Genomic DNA, 18,196 nt, shown 5'->3' with positions numbered 1-18,196 from the left:
AGAGATCTGTGACTGTGACCGTAGACTTTGTTCTTGCGTTCGATGCAAATTCATAAATCTGTGCCCTCCTCTTGAAACATACATTTTTTTCTAATTTGTAATTATTTTTTATGTTATCTAAATGATACTACCATACAGCGTTTTATGTTTCGTACAAAAGTACGCAATTTTAAAATAGAAGTAACAATTTTTAACTTATTTTCAAGTGGATTTTAATTGATATAGTTGTTGTGGAGATGAATTCCATTAAAACATGAAATCAATATTTAATATTGGTTTAATTTTATTAGTAGATGTATGATTAGTAGGTGTCTGACACTTTGATACAAGTAACTCTATGAATTTATATATACATTAATTATATTAATAGATACATATATATATTTTTTTTTTATTTTAAAATGTAGTTGAATTTCAGGAAAAGGGAGTTTCAACTTTTTAATTTTTATTTTCGAAACTAAGTGTCGAATAAATAAACTGTAAATATAAAAATGTTTCGTCTCATCATTCTCAATAACGTGATATTTTCGTCTCATAGTCAAAGGATTAAATTAAATGGATTTCTTAAATTATCTCGTATTCCCAAAATCCCATGACGCGCTCCAACTTGTGTTTCCAAGAAATACAGTCGAAATTCGCAGTCCACCATTCCGTATTCACGCAGACGGCTAAGAATTCAATGGCAGAAGGGCGGCGCGAGACTTGTCCACGAATGGCTAATTAATATCTGGGTCACAGCACAGGCAGAGGGTTTAATTACCCGTGGCTACCGGCGGGCCAATGATAAATACGCGTCTTATTTCGTGCACCAGGCCTTCTTCTTCCGTTCGCCGCACCTCTGCTCGTCCTCCCTTTTACCATGTGGTCTTCTGTCGTCTGGAAAGACGGAGTCGCGAGCCAACAAGAAGCCTTCGAGCGCGTGAAAGCTCGACGGTGAAAAGCCACGGATAAATAAAGAACGAAGGACGAAACAGGTTTTCACTTTTCGTTCGTTGGAAACTTTGGGCGCTGGTTTACTGGCAATCCAACTCGATACTTTTGTCGACTATTACAGACACGAAAGCATGAAGGTTTGAAAGACTCGAGACAAAAGAGGGTGTCCATGGCGGTAGGAAGAAGATATTGGATTGATAAGGCACATCGTCCAATTGACAATTTTTAGATGAATCGTCGTCCACAGGTAGGGCATTCGAAAATGGCAGAATTTTAATTGAATTTGGAGAAACAATGCAGAGAATTTCTGCTTTCTGCAAAATAAATATTAGATTCTACATTTTAATATTTAATCCGTTATTTAAGGATCAAATTGTTATTTGAACCAACTGTTATTAACCATCAGCAGTTCATTCTGTTGACAGATCTGAATAAAAATTTCATCAAATCATTGGTGTTACCACTCTAGCCTCATCAGCTATTTTTGGAAAGGGAACTGATTTGCTCCAGTAGCACTATAACTTACTGAAATTTTTATTTAGCCAATGTCATTGTTTATAAAAAAAACTCTTTTCATATCCAAGCTAGTGTGCTGAAATTTCAATGTCTATATTTAGTTACAACGTTTGCATCCCTCTACTTTGGGATCCTCTTCAAGATAATTCTATAATAATAATAAATTGTTCAGTAAATGAGGAAACTGTTCTATATTTAGATAATCGTACACTATCTTGGAAGGTTATGGAAGCACGAGGAAATCGTCGTGTTTGTGGCCGAGAAAGTTATTTTAGGAAGCATTCAATTAATATTCCAAGTAAAATCGATTGCGACAGGCTGTAAAATAGCGCGCGCCGCGCGTAATATTGTTCCGTACGGATGTTTAAGATATCTCTGTAAAAATAACGCCCAGCCACGGCTAAACGATCTCCGTTCGCAGGACGTCACATGCATGCACGCGTTTTATTAACGCTTAACGTACTGTGCCCCTTTCTATTGATTCTTTACGGTGACGTTTATCGACGATTAAGTATTCCTGGCGACTAGGTGGTTTCACAAGTATACCCCGCACTTCGGTGTATTTCACCAAAGAAATCGTTGTAAGTTTTTTTCATGTCAGCTCTTACCGCTACGCGCGTCGTATTCCCGGAAACGACCGCGTTAAGATTCTTGTCTCATTAAACGGACGTTGTTTCGCCGCCTTCGCAGCGGTTACGTCCACTTCCTCCATGCTCCGAGTTAACTCTACCGATACAGGTAACCCTCTCATATCACAGTTAATTGGCGCCATGTTATAGCAAACAGTATTATATAACTCTAATATTATTTTAATTTATTAATTTATCTAGGAATTTGTGCAGTGGCGTTTAAAAGTTTGTAGCACGGTTGTTTATGTCAACTTTTTGGTAACGATTTTTGGTGCCATGTTATAGCGAAACAGTATTCAGTGATGTTCCAAAATTATTAGAACCAATTAATTCATCTAGAAATTTGTACTTTGGATTAAAAATTTTTAAGCACATTTATGAATATTAATTTCTCTACAAGTGCTCTTGGAAAAAATTTAAACATATTCATAGATACACGAATGTTTAACTAAACACATCGTTACAGATTAAATAAGTATTTTCCGAATATAGTTGAAAATGAAATCATAACTACTTAGATATTTATAATTCTAGATCCAGATACTTTTTCACTATGAATTCATGATCTTCCTTGTTGAACGTTGTTATAACTTGTTTATTCAACAATATCACAGACAACTATACTATTCAAACCTACCAAAAATATATTTAACAAAATAGTATTAATTCACACATTTTTAAAGAATGTTCAAGACATGCAATTTCTAATAAAAATATGTTTAGTTTTCGCGATTAACCTCACCAAGAATGATTTTTTTTATCAAATTTTTGTTCTTTTCATTACTGACAGTACTTATAATTATAAAAAACTAAACGTCCACATATGTGGCGAAGAGCGTGAAGATGTTAATCAACTTTTTCCTTCGTCAACGGTATAGTATCATTGGTCCAAGTGAGGAAACACCGGAAGCAGAGCGAAAAGGCAACCCAGTCGCGCGAGGGTGGATTTGGAAATAGAGATTCCAACTTGATGGATGTGACCCCGGTGGGTGGGACTGGGTGTGGCGAGAGGGTGCGTTGAAATCGCATCTAACGGGCTCTCGAGGAATTCTTTGCCACGTATACCAAGGCGTTCTCGACCTTTTCACGTATGGGTATCCACTTAGGGAAGTGTCTTACGTGGGGTCGCTTTTCCTCTCGACCAACCCTACCGCGACTTATCTGACATGCGTGCCACGCATGACACACACGGGAACGTGGTTGGCTCCGTTTTCCTCCTACGACTTGCAAAACAACTAGAAACGTTGCCATGAATGTCGTACTGTGTTTAAGGGCCTTTGCAATTTGGAAGGAATTTGAAACATACAAAGACATGGGATGACCTGATATTTTATAAGTTATGTACCCTCTTTGTTTATAAATTATAATGGTAAGAGATGCTCTTGAGCAAGACTCCAATAAAGACATACTTGTAAGAAAAAATAGGTATAAATGGAGTTTAAACGAGTCTACTCGAAAAACAATCGAAAATTATTTGAGATTATTTTGACAATTGCAATTCGATAGAACATAAAGCTGTGGTTTGACTTAATTGCAAGTAATGACAAAATATAATGGTTGAAAGAAAACGTTATCCACGTTTAAACTAAAACACTTGTTCGGTATAATAAAAATATTTCTAATGTCTAGTAGTACCCCGTGTAATTCAATTCAGGAAATGTGGGATCTGCTTTCAATGACAGATGAAGTATCGAAAAATTAATAATACACATGCACTTAAAAAATGAAAAATTCTCACTCTTAGCCCTGGGCTACAGTATGAATTTTATCAATCATACTACCCGAATGATTGGCTAATAATTAATTACTCAACTGTCGTTGCTCTATTTTACCAGAAGAGTTCACTCTTCGTTTTCGTCTTCTACAACACACATCCAGACTGAAGACCACCCTACACAACTGTGATACACGTTCTCCCAGAAAGTTTCGAAATAAGACGTCGGAGGCCTCAGACTTACCCCGGGCGAGTAAATCGAGGGGTACGCCAAAATGGAACTGTACAAAGTACCATTTCATAAATCTTGCTCGGAAAAGCGCGCGCCACGGGAGCCAGCCAGGAGGGAAAAGAAAACTGTTGATAGATGAGGGAGACAGGACGCGAGAGGCACAGAGGAGGTCGGAGTGCCGGGAACACTGGGGTGGCAGAGGCATTATTTCGGAGTCGGTGTATGATATTATAAAACCGAGAGGGGTTACGTCTGAAGAGGGTTCCCAGTTGTTGTGTACGTAAAATCTCGCGGACGAATCTGTGTCTCTAGCCACGGTGTTCCATAGAACGGTTTACGGACCAGCGAAATCCGCACCATGTTCACTGGGGAAGAACAAACACCTTGTTGCGACGAAAACTCTCTGCATGAAAAATTAATTGTGCTGAAGACATTGGGGGAAAAATGGTAACATCGATTTTCTTTTCTTTTATTTACACAAGTGTCTCTTAACCATTATACTATAATATACTAACGTGCGTTGACATTTTAACAACAGATTTTTATTTTTATTTTTATTTTTCATCAGTTTAACCCTGTAGTGCATGAATTTTACTTTGGCTTTTATAGAAGAAATTATTTCTTGTGTATTTATATGTAACCATTATTGAATATTCGAAGTAAATAATTGAATCTGTAGAATTATTATTATCTTTATTAGAAAATATCATGTGTGAATATTTAAATTTGGGTCCTCTTCAGTAGGAAGACCAAAATGACACAGAAGAGAGGCGTTCAAAATGCAGTCTATATACTTTACATATAATTCATTATTGAATTTTTCTCATTACACTGGTCCATGCTTACTTATTTATTTTCCATTCCATCAAATTTACCAAACACCAAATTCCTTGAACATAATAGAGCCGTTCATTGCACAAATAGATTAACTCCATTAATCGCATACAAATTGTAACATTACTGACGATTATTTTTCGGCTATTCTTTCTTATTAGTTTTATATGCCGTTAGATGAAAGCTACATCTGTATTTACGCATTCCACAATGTTTATTTGAATTTATATTATAAATGGAATTTTAAAAATCAATGTACATTACTGCATCGCAGTTCCTAACTTTTTATTGGAGTTAATTGATTCGTCCAATGAACGACTTTAACATAATTCTTACCTCGCCAAAAATTCAGAGCTGATAAAATTAACCCCAACATGAAATTCTTGCAAAATAACACCCCTCGCATAGTCTGGACACTCATCAAATTAGCTTCGTTTGCTAATCGAACATTGTCAGCAACTATGAACATTACGTAAATGAAAAGCACGTAATAACCCTGTACACCTCGTAACCTAAATTCATCCATGTTTTAATTCCAGCAAAGAAGAACATTTCCACAGGTGCGAACAGTTGATGCAAATCCCGCGTGCACTCCACCAGCACATTGTACACGGTGGATGGATAATGCAAGGAGTGGAGAACAGAAACGAAAAGAGTAAAAAAAATATGGAGGAGAGAGAGGGAGACGAGCGAGCAATATATCAGCGGGGGTTGGCAGGAAGACGAAGCCTCCGCCGAGGAACTACTGAGCTACGTCGTCCTCGTTTCTTTTTACCCTACAGCCAAGGAAAAATCCCGAATAATCCGCCTCCAAGGATTATCCTGCCTCTCGCCGATCTTCCCTTGTTTTATATAACTCGTCGGATACCGTGACGCCTGCGCGTCGCGACGGAGCTTCGATTCAATTCAACCCTGGGGACGAAATTTTCAAGCGACTTCCTTCCACTGGAAGTCTGATATGTTTGGTATGTCTGGTATATCAATCCTCGAGTCATCAATAATTAATGCAGAATGACCATTGATTGCCCATTGAGCATAAGTGCGTATCGCATATTGTTTTTATATTTCATTAAAAAGGCTACAGAGATTGTACAACAAGGGCCTAATGACTTTGATGAATACTGTGAGGTGAACGTGAGAATACTTAAAAGTATGTTTCACGTATTAATTTTAATAGTGGACCAATAAGTGGCATAATCTTCTGGGTTGATTTATATTTTGACGAGGTGACTGGTATTCAATGAGCTCCAGAAATTCTTGGAATGATTAGAAGGGGAGGCTGTGACAGTAGAAAATTAATGCATGGTACTTATTTCTGTAGGTATAATAAAATTTAATAAAAGTTAATATTGTAAATTTGTGGTTTGGATTTGCGAATAGGAATTTTGTGAATCCAGGGGAAAAAATCATATCTATTTAATATACAGACAGACCCATAAATGTTCGTATTCTCTATATCTATTGAGAACATATGTCTAAATTAAATGATGTTCCCAAATAAATATTCATTACAAACATATGTATGAAAAGATTATTTATATAAATATCTGTCATGAAACATTTATTTGGAAACATCAAACTCATAATTTAATTTAAACAAATTTCTTTAAGAGACATAGAAGGCACGCATACTTACGAGACTGACTGTATATGCAAGAAAATATTTTGGAAAGGTAACCCTTTCTGATCATATCGAGCAATAACAAATGAAATTACTCGACATGAAAAGAATCAAACACGGTATATCCAATGTGTATTTTTTAATAAAAGATTATCTTACTTTAATATACAAAGACTCCACAGTTACACCTAATAAACATTCCCTCCCATTACTGCATCTGTATTTGATCGAATGAAACCCACGTTACTGCCATTCTCTGGAAGATTCATTGAAATTATTACGTGGGAACTTGAAGACACGGAAGGTATCCTTTCCGCAACAGGAGCCGTGTCCAATGCATCAAGATCTAGCGTAACTAGCGTTACATAAAGGGTTCGAAGCGAGAGGCTGAGGAACGCCGTCAGAAGGAGCGGATTTATGCGTGGAAAGCAGTCGCCACGCTTTAAAGTACAATAAATTTATTTAAGCGACGTTAATGAATAGCGGAGCGCTTAATGGCCGAGGGATCCGTCGTGCCAACGACGCTGGACCGTAATGACGTAACCATAATCGCGCCGGTGGTCGTTCACGGACGGCTATGAGAATTGCTCGCGCCATTCCTCGAGCTATCGAACAACTACTGCGTCGAGACGAGCGCGGAAATTTAATCGTCGGGGTTCACCGTGCAATAACACAGCGATAATGAAAAAATGTCGACCCCCTTCGGTTTGCTACACGAGCAATCATATTCTACGCGATAATAGCCGAACAAGTCGTAAAGTGGTCGTGTAATCGTCGTGGAACCAAGGAATCCGAGTTCTAACACTTAAACGCGGAGAACGCAGGCGATTGCATTACTGTTCGAATCTGAACAAGGATTTGCGTGCGAGTTGGATCGAAAAACATGGTACAATTGGATAAGGGGTGTCTTTGAAAGCAGATTTGCTTTAAATAATTTGAGAAGTTATTCAATTTTTACATGTGGTTCTATTTATACTACCTTTCATAGTTATTATTGTATTTATATTTTATATATATTTTTGTATATAAGGCTCAGTGGTTAGAATATTCGTGGTGGCCACAACACTTGCATTTTGAGAAAATGACTACCCTTAGTAAATTCTTCTCAGACATTAATTGGTCCCTTTAAAAGTAAATTAAATTTAGTAAATCTAATTATACATTTTTTTATGATTAAAGATGACTCTAAAAGAAAGAGTCAAAATATAAGCAAGTAATATTTTGTATATCTTGTGCCTAATTTTCAATAAATATTATTTTAATGACAACGATGTGATTGTGAAAAATACAGGGTGTCCCGTAACTGGTGGTACGAGCGAGTAGGAGTTGATTCTACGTGAAAAATTGAATCGAAAATGTGAAATACATTTTCGATCCAATTTTTTGCATAGAATCACCCGCTACTCGCTTGTACCACCAGTTACGGGACACCCTGTTTAACCGACAAGTATACAATGTGTTCTCGAGTTCTTGAAGGTGAACTCTAGCCCAAAGGAGAGATACAATTAAAATAAATAAGTAATCGAACAGTTCCAATTAAAATTCTGCTAAAAAGAAAAAGACGAAAGGATTGAAGAGGCGCGTTAAAAAATAAGATTCGAAAAGGTTGCATAAGCGCGTCTCCAGGGTGTCCTCGATACGTAATTAATTAACTACGAAGCCCGAGGAGGAAGTTTCTGCCGTCGATTGTTTCCACGTCGTCCACAAGGATTTCTTATTTCACGTTGACCCGCTTAAAGTGCTCGTTTAGGGTAAGGGCCACCCTCGTGTTCTTTCTGCCCCATTCTCATGCCGACACTCCCTTTATCGATCCCACTCCAGCCTCTCCCTCGCTCCGGGATCCCTCCGTCCTTCTTCGTTCCCCTTTTTCCATTTCTTTTCTTCCCTCAGCCCTCTCTCCTCCGCCCTTCTTCTCGCTCTCCCTCGATCTCTATCTCTCTCACCCTTCTAGATTCGCCTCACCCCGTCGTCTTTTTCCATCTCTCTTTGCCACCTAGTTACCCCGGGGAAAACCTAGAACCGGTTCCATCCTCCGGCACCCTCCTCCTTCGCAGACGCCACACCACCATCGCAGCCACTGCCACTCGCCTCTATAAACCCGACCAACCAGGAAGCACGTATCTGCCCTTTCGAATTATCCGGCTGGCTTGCCGCCCTTTGTTGCACGCGGAATTTCGTTTAATTAAAATGAGACTGTAGGGACCGCCGGGCCCCGGCCTGGCTCCTCTTACAGACGTCGACTGTTCGCGAGGAACGTCTTCGATTGTCAGGGAACAAGTCGGTTAAACGTCTGAGAGAGACTCCTCGTTTCGACGATAGGCAGAATTTCAGTCGACTAACGGAACACGAATTGAAACTCTGCGTAACGATCTATTCGCGGCGTTTAGGCTATCTTAAATGGGTGTTTGTTGAATGCGAGGCGTGTGAAGTTTGCATAATTGAGACTAATGTTGTGTCTCATGCTGGATTGCTGAGAAGATACCGTTATTATTCCTTCGAACACATGGTTCTTCTTAGAGTCCCAAATATAATTAGATTGACTGCTAAGTATTGAGCAAAACATACGAAAATAGATTTAAATATTTCATTGATAGCTGTAACTTCAACTAGAATTGTCCATACAGTATTCATGAGTTGCTAATGATCAAGAAGTCGATAAGACTCTAAACCCAAATATAAAAGAAAACGAATAATTTAAGTCATTATATCTTTAAATTACTAATATACAACCATGTTCTTTCCTTCAAGTTGCATATAACTTTCTTGATACAGCAGAACCTCGATTATAGCAGGGCAACGTGGCTGAAGATTTTTGCATGGAGCGAGGCCTATACAATTATCGAGGTAACCAATAAGGAGGCCTTACATATCCCCACTAACCATCCTCCCTCCATCTTCACTCGTTGCTAAGCGTTCATCCCTTCCACTCGACAACTGAGTGCAACGAACGAAGCACCCATGCAGTAATCGAGGTAGCAGTAGTCGAGGTTCTTCTGTACCATTTCGAGAGTTTGACTTGCAGATGTCTTATGACTGAATTCGTGGCAAGTAAGGAGAGATTCAAAACGGCGAAAAATGTCGATAATACGACCCTCACTTTAGACATTCCGACGCTGTGGCGTTACTCGAATAACAGGGATACTCGATGTCTTCTGTATCCATCGATCTGCAGAAAATTGGATTGCACGACGTCTCATGACGCCTGGAACGCGACTAGTTGCGATACGTTATTAACTTATAATATGAAAATTGAAGATACAGAACTGACTGTGTGGGAAATTAATTTGGAAAAAGGAGCAGGAATTATTATACTGTAAAACATGTAATTGGAATCATGGAATACTGTATGTCTTAAGCAGGAGGACCATGTCTAATAGGCTGTTTCAGTGGAAGACTGTGAATCAAATTCAGTGTTCTTTCCAGCTGTATAGTACTTGGAGAAGCTTGAAAAGGAATGTAGTTAAACAAACAAATGATTCGTTGGAGTAACTTCTAATATAACATACTTATAGTAAAATATTAATGTATTTTTAATTGTACAGATCAACTTCATAAATATAGATCCTTTATGTAAAATAGTAAAAATTAACAAATATTCAAGGCAACAATCAAATAACAAATTTCTAGATTGACATATTTCTCTTTGAAAATGCAAATATAAAATACTTATCCTGCACTATTCAATTTCGAGTTATGCCACTATCATTACCAAGAAGCCATATGTAGAGAGGGAAAATGTGAGGCAATGCGTATGATTGGGACTGGCAAAGCGTGTATTCCAAGTAGAATCATATACCGTGTTTCAATAGGAACAAATGAACAAACCTGTATTTTCAAATGTGTAAGTACATGAATTAAGATCAAGGCTTCTTTTCAGTTGCATAGTTATTGGAAAAGGCAGGATTACAACGCTGTCAAACAAAATAATTCGTCTTCGAATATGTTATTGCAGAAGTTTGTAGCGAGACATGTGATTTGAGCTGGCAAATTGTATATTCTAAGCAGAAAAGTAGCCTGTGTTTCATAGTTATTTGGAAAGGTCAGTCATACAACGTAAGCAAAAAGAAAAAATAATTCGTCCATGAAATGGTGTAATGCATGTAGTTTGAATTGGCTAACTATATATTCTAAACGGACGTGTATCCTACGCGTCGATGATAGAAAATAAACAAACCTATACTTTAAAATGTGATTGGAATGGGAATTCAAATTGTATTTTTTTTACCTACATAGTTGCCGAAGAAGATTGCGATACAACGCAGGAAAACAAGAAAAATAATTCGTATGTAGATGTGTGAATAGATAGAAGGTATGCGGTAAATCACATGATTGCTACTGGCAAACTGTAAATCGCAACCAGGTGTTTGAATGAGGAAACATGAATAAACGTATATTTTTAAATGTATAGGTGCAACTGCAAATTAAAATGACTGTGTTTTCCCATTCCATAGTGACTGGTCAAAGTTTGGACATGATGTAGTCAAACAAGGAAAATAATACATAGTGTTAGAATGAGAGAAAATGAACCCATGTTTGAAAATGTGAGAAGAAAATGTGAATCGATTAACATCCATTTAAATCCATAGTTTGGAGAAGTTTGAGGTACAATGCAATCGAACACACAAATAATACATGAATTTTATTAGTGAATATCCCAAGTTTTCTGTACTTGGACGAAAGAAATGACCAAATCTACGTTTCAAAATATGAAAGGGAAGTATAAATCGAATAACATCTATTTAAATCCATAGTTTGAAGAAGTTTGAGGTACAACGTAGTCAACCAAGAAAAATAAATACATGGGCTCAAAAACTAACAAAAAGTATGTACACAGTTAAGTATGTCCCCTAACCATCCTGTGTTTTGATGAAAGACGAACAAACTTACATTCATAAATCCCAAACGTACATCCACGTACGTGACCCAACATCAACACCTTTCTTGGTCCCTTACTTATCGGACATGGCAGCAATATAACGAAAATAATGATTCGCCGTGAATCATGGATTACGCGATGAATAAGTGCTACAAGCGAACAGGAACGGAAGAATAATCGCGTAATCGTCGTCGTTCTTTTGTTCCCCCACCACCGCGTTACTTGTGGCGGGAATTCTCGTGTGACCACGCAGAAATTAGCAAAGATTGCGATCTTGGGAGGTGTAAACTGGTAAAATGGCGGTGCTCGAAGAGGGAAATGCATTGTTCGGGGCGGGGCAAAGCCGACGGTAAGGGCAGGCCAACGTTAATCACGCTATCAAGGCGAGGGATCGACTAATTAACACCGAGTTAATCGTTCGCCTCGCTGCCTGAACCACGCCGACGTCCGATCGCGTTCATCGCTGGTTACCGGCTACGCGAATTCTTTTCGGCGTCTAATGAGACCATAGACACCTTGGGACTAGTGTTAAAGATAGCCTCGACAGTCGTTAAAACTGCACACGATGGGGAGGATAGTCGACCCACTCGAACTCGTCCCTTCAAACCTGGACGCAGGACTCTGTGTAGAAACGATTTGCTTGAAATTAAGCTTCCTATGTTTTAAAAGATCACCTGACTTCCCTCAAACCTTTAGAGATCACCGGTACTCATTGTTACCACTAAGGAAGGGGCATTATTTTTAAGTTTCTATGCTTATCTCCAAAAAAAGTGAAAAAAATACCCTGAGAGTTTTGCCCTATAAAGGGTTAAACAACAACATACAAGAAAATACTAGTCGGAACACCAAACCAATCGGAGCACGCATGTGCATATCCCGAAAACACTGACGATCTCGCGCAAGAATCGACGAACACCCTGCGCAAATCCTTGGAAGAACAACCGTCACCGATCGACGTCGGTCGTCGATGGAAATCACAGTGGCGCATCCGCCGAAAATCTTCCGCCATCTCCTGAGCGCGTCGCAACCACTCGTACGACAAGTGCGCCGAACGGAAAAAGGAGGAAAAAAAAAAGAAAACTAACCGACTGCCATCCTTCACTGTCACGACCAGTATCACCGGTTACGTGGCCGTTAAGGCACGTTCACACTTCACCGTCCCCGTGAAACGTCGCCTCCTAGGGACCTTCCTGCGCGCGATTGATCTATTAGGCCCCGTGCACACTCACTGTTCGAACCACGCATCCCCATCTACGGGCCAGGGTGAAACGAGCTCCTCCGTCGACAATATATCCTGGCGAAAGACGACAACGACGACAACGGCAGCGTGAACGGTGGTGGAAAGGAGCCACGGCTGAAGAGGAAAGACACAAGGGAGAGGATTGCAAGGCGTCGCGGCGCTGGTCGGTACTAGACTTGGCGTCGGTTCGTTCGTTAGCTGGACCCTCTTGCTCGCCCGTATTAATTTGCTTCCTCCTCCTCTACCCCCGTCGACACCGCTCCCCCCCTTGACGGTCCCTTCCTCGACCATCCCCCCGCCGAACGAAAAGGGGGGCTCCGGGTCGCCCCTGGTCTTAGCTGCGAGAATCGAGCCACGGCGCATGCGGACGCTGCTAATCACCCTTCGTCCTCTACCCCCTCGGACTACCCCCCGCGCCGACCTCTTCTCCAACCCCTGCCCTGCTCTGCATTTCTACGCGACGTGGCTCCGATGAAGGTGAGCCGCCAGAAAATTAACTGCAACTACTCTTTGTCTCTGTCCCACCTTCGTCGTCGGCTGTTTGCTCCACCTCGTTCCTCGATTCCCTCTTTGTCGCACCGGCTCGTGCTCCAGACCTACTTCGGGGTTTATTCGCGACCGTGACCTTCCGTTGGAATGGACGAAGGATTCGCGCGGAAATTAAAGCTGGAATAGGGGTGTTGGGATAATGAAAGATCTTGCTTGGGGTAGGTGAACTTTCGCATCGTACTGAATGCTTTGGTGTTTAAGTTGATGGGTCGTGAGGCTACTTTAGTTACTTTCTGAAAGACTGTCGAGTTGGCTTTGTATAGATTTGTAGCGTTCTTCAAGATTATTGTCGTCTTTTTAAATTCCTTGAAAAGGTTGCATATTTACCATTTTCAGACTGAAGACTGACGTTGCCCAAAAGGTAGTATAAACAAGTCTTTGAAATGTAAGGATACTGGTTACACGGATCCTGAAGGACGCAGAGTAAGTAATACAAGATCTAAGGCAGCCTGAAGGATGATGAATCTTATCGTTTCAATTAAATCATGTGCAAATGTCAAGCCTTTTGGTTTCATTTCGTTATAATAATATACATTTAGTGTTTGAACATTAATAAATCGTCAAGTATGGTACCTTTTATTGCTCAATAAATTTGATAAGTAAAGCAAACCTTCAATTGGGTGACCAGGAACATTAAAAAAACCGCGTTGTTTTGATCACTACAATGTGATTCTCTTTAAACCTAACCCAAACCTTCGATTAAATGTGTGCTTAAACATAAATGCAAAAGTTGAGAGTGCCACAGAAATAAATAAAAAACTACAGTCGTACACAGACTGCCTACAAAGGCACTTTTTCATATAACCCTTTCAGACCTGCATATTTTTTCTCTTACTAATACAATTTAATTTTGAGGATTAACTTTGTCTAAAATTAGTATGGAAAAAATAGAAAAATAAATTTTAGTAGTGTAGTTCTCGAGAAAAACTGGTCCTTCTTCATGTGCACAAATAAGGACATTCGCCCAAAACGATAGTTTGTCGTAGTAGTAAATTTTGTCCTCATTTGTAGACGCCAGGTCATCGCCGCAAAGAAACCTTAAATCACAACGCAAAATTTGGATATCACGCGATAATTTCTCCCCAAAACACACCTTGCAAAAGCACCTCATTTCATCATTCAACAAACGAGAACCCCGCCCTAATTTCTCGATGGACCACCCCAAGCACGAGTATCGTTGACTCCTAAATAGATAACCATTTTACAGGGATTTTTCCAATAAACGTTCGACTCTTATCCCCGGTAAGGGGTAGCGTTTAAAGAGCGCCAAGAAAATATTTCACTTCGATGCGACGGTATATAGATGTCGTGTCAGCGATTGGAGGGTCGGTGACGTGATGAGACTGCTGAAGAGCCCTGGCCAGAGCACAAGGGGTGGGTGGGAGCCAGGCGCGGTAGTAAACGAGTTATTGGAAAATCGTATGAGGGGTGCACCGACCTAGGTGACTCCCAGCTATATAGCTGAGCTCGGCAGGACAGAGGGGGGAGGTCAGTAATTTTTCGCCTCATTGGCCGTAAAAAGGAGATGCTTTATCGTTCGCTCGTGGAACAACCGCTCGTGCGAGGGATACGACGGACCCGCCAACGTTCCAAGTTTCGAAGGTGGGCCGAGGGGCATTAACGCCGCACCGGTTCGTTGTAAATGTTGATCAGGTAGCGCATTTTTGCCGTCCAATTTGCCGGGGATGAAGCTCGCGTGACGTTGCCCCCGCGCGAAATATCACCTGCCTCGCCTAAAGTTATGAAAATTGCTCCGAAATTCGCTCCTCTGGTCGGGGTGTCTTCCGAAGTATTCTATCCGAAAGGAAACGTAATTCTCCAGCGTAGATCAATCTGTGTAGATTATCGGTTGTTATGATTGCTCTGAAAATGTGGAATTTAATATCTGGCTTGTCATTGGTTTTTTTTCAGAATTTACAGAGGAGCTTATGCGGAGAGCGTCAAATATTGTATATAAAAGAAAGTTATACATTATTTAGAGAGGGAAATGTAGAATAGAAATAGAGAAACATTCTCCATTAATTGCGCCGTTCATTGCACAAATCGATTAACTCCATAAAACAAAAAGTTGATAAATGCGGTGAAATATAAAAAATTGTGACTATACCAAGTGCTTTGACACTTAAATTTAAGATTTTTTTAAAAGTGGAGTTGATGGATTTGTGCAGTATATAGCTCAATTATTAGGATATGGTCTAACCTAGAAAGGACCAAATATGAAGGTGGTCCAATCTTTCAATCTGAAACTGAGCTTCTCCGCTAAAGAGTATGAATATCTCCACTAAAGTCTCCATGTTGTGGTCCGTTTACATCGACTTCTAAGCTCCCCCAACAAAAAACAAAAGAATACCCCGAAGAAGGTGTGTCGAGCGCCAAAGACGAAGCAACCAAAAATTTCGCCAAAAGATGCGACCGCAAGGTGAATTCAACCCTGAAGAGGTCGAAAACAAGCGCAGCATATTCGCGAGCATAAAACAGCGAAACGCTTAGCATAGTAACATCAGGGCGCAGGGCGTCATTACTGTATTGATCGCGGGGGTGGTTCCTCTCGCCCTCTTTCTCCGCTGTTTCCTCTTCCCCGTTTCCTCTCCGGTCTCTCTCTCTCTCTCTCTCTCTCTCTCTCTCTCTCTCTCTCTCTCTCTCTCTCTCTCTCTCTCTCTCTCTCTCTCTCTCTCTCTCTCTCTCTCTCTCTCTCTCTCTCTCTCTCTCTCTCTCTCCGTGTAAATCCCTCCTGTCGAGGATCAGGAGGTTAAGGGCTCGTCCAGAAGAGACTCGGGAGGCGCAGCTCTCGGCCCTGAAGAGAGGGTTGAAAGTAGGACAACGAACAAGGCGTAACGAGTTTCGGATCAAAGGGTTGCCGAGAACGCGGAACGATCCAATAATTTGGAATCGCGCACCATTACGCTGGTATCGATCGCTATTACCTCGCAATGATTCCGGAGGACGGGGGCTGCGCGCCACGATGACGCGCGGTTCGAAGGTGTGGACCATGTTTGTTTATTAATTGTGCCCTAACAAATAAAACGAATATACTGAATTTTATGCCGAGATGAACTGTTGATCGATACGTTGACAGCTGTGTAGTTTATTTGGATGTGGGATCCTCGGATCCATATTTTCATGTTGATTCTTAAATGATATTAAATGATAATTAATAAGTTGGGGGGTTTATTTATTTATAGTGTATGGTAATATGGAATTGTACAAGGATTATATAGAATAAATTTTATTTTGTATAAGTATCTATTTCCATATTTCCACTGGCCATAAAAACATAAAATCCGCAGTCTTATTATTATAATCGAGTATCCTATAATGTCTTCTTCTGATCAATATTCTGATATTGATTCTTGAATGAGATAAAACGAGAACAGTAATAACAGGAACAAAATGTAATTAATATAAATTCATATTTTTATCCGATGATTATTTAGTATTAATAATGAATATAACATAATGTCCTGTCGGCTTTAAACAGCAATCAATCATGTAATTTCATATTCTTAACATGTTTGTAGTTTTCACGGTATATAATTATCTGAAAGCGGCGAATAATTGCCTTTGGTATATAATCGTCTGTAATGATACTGATGGAGATACGCTACGACTAAAGAGTAAAAGCTTAAAGAGATGCGTAATTATAAAAAAAATGAATCTTGAATAGAATTATGTAGTGGGCAAACAATACTTACTATTAATGCAAATAAATTGCTATTTTAGTCAGAAGTAACAATATAAAACAACTAATTCACACAAAAATTCCATTACAATCTGTGTGACAATTTATATTGTCAAATATAAATATTCGTACTCCCCTTACATTTATTCCTCTGAATAATATTAAGTATATACAAATTATATACTAAAAAGTATAATACTAACAAAAACATCTTGCAAGATGTTCTAGCATTATACATCTTGAAAAAACTACGAATGTGTAAAATATATTTTTAAATACAACCCAACCTCGTTATTTTTAATATTCTGTTTGACGTCTACCAAACTACTGAAAGTTACAATTTTATAACTATCATAATTGTCTAGATGTTTTGTGCTTGTCAACTGTTTCGGCGGACCCGGAAAAGTCAGGGAGGTTCATTCGCTAAGATGAACGATCTGTTTGTCGAATCTGCGGTCAGAAGAAGATTCGTTTGCACCGCAAGATGCCGTAACGCTTTTGCTCCAATTCGACGAGATGATATTAACCTCTGCCGTGACGTCAAACGAACTTCGAAGATACCTCGTGCTTTTCTTGCCGTTACCCACTCCTCAACATCCTCGCCGATGGCCCAGGACCCGTTGCAGGACCGGTTTGGTAAGAATCAGCCGATCACGGAGGCAAGAAACAACTGAATCACTATGGCTTCGACCCTTCAACTCGAGGATCAAGGCACGGGATGCTTCGTCAGGATGTCGAATATATTTAAAGAATCCAAAGGGTAGAGAGAACGCAAACAATACCGGAATACCAATAAGGGAACGAGGAAAGTACCAGATTGGTCGTCGCGAAACCCTCGGATGAAAACAACTCAGGCTGAAGTTATGTTTTGTACAGTATGTAATTATCTCTATTAAAAGACACATTATGACTGTGATTGGTTCAAATAACGTCTTAATAGTATTAATACAAAATATTGTAAACAATGCGTGGCTACCTAATAGTGATGGAATGATTTTATTGGGCAGTGATTTTTTTAGTCAGATTTGATAAATGACTGGTGATTTATGTATCACAGGGAGTCTTGATAGATTTATGTAGTCTTTGCCATGGAATTTGTTTAATAGACATTTTTTATAATTTATCACACATAATTCTTATTGTTGTCTTTTTCTAAGAAATTAGAATTGTTAAGATCAGAAATGTACCGAAATCAGAAAATCTGGACTGCGAAGGGTTAACATTTTATTTTGTATAGATCTACCTACCCTCTGCTTATGTTTAGCATATATTTTGGCTATATCATATTAGCTTATAAGACTATATTCACCTAAACTAGGGAACAAGTTATTTCCTCTTATTCAGATAAACATGCAACAAAGACATTCTAAATT

The sequence above is a fragment of the Hylaeus volcanicus genome, chromosome 2, assembly GCF_026283585.1.
Source record: "Hylaeus volcanicus isolate JK05 chromosome 2, UHH_iyHylVolc1.0_haploid, whole genome shotgun sequence".
Taxonomy (NCBI): domain Eukaryota; kingdom Metazoa; phylum Arthropoda; class Insecta; order Hymenoptera; family Colletidae; genus Hylaeus; species Hylaeus volcanicus.
The sequence above is the reverse complement of the archived record's forward strand: the minus strand, read 5'-3'. Positions refer to the sequence as shown.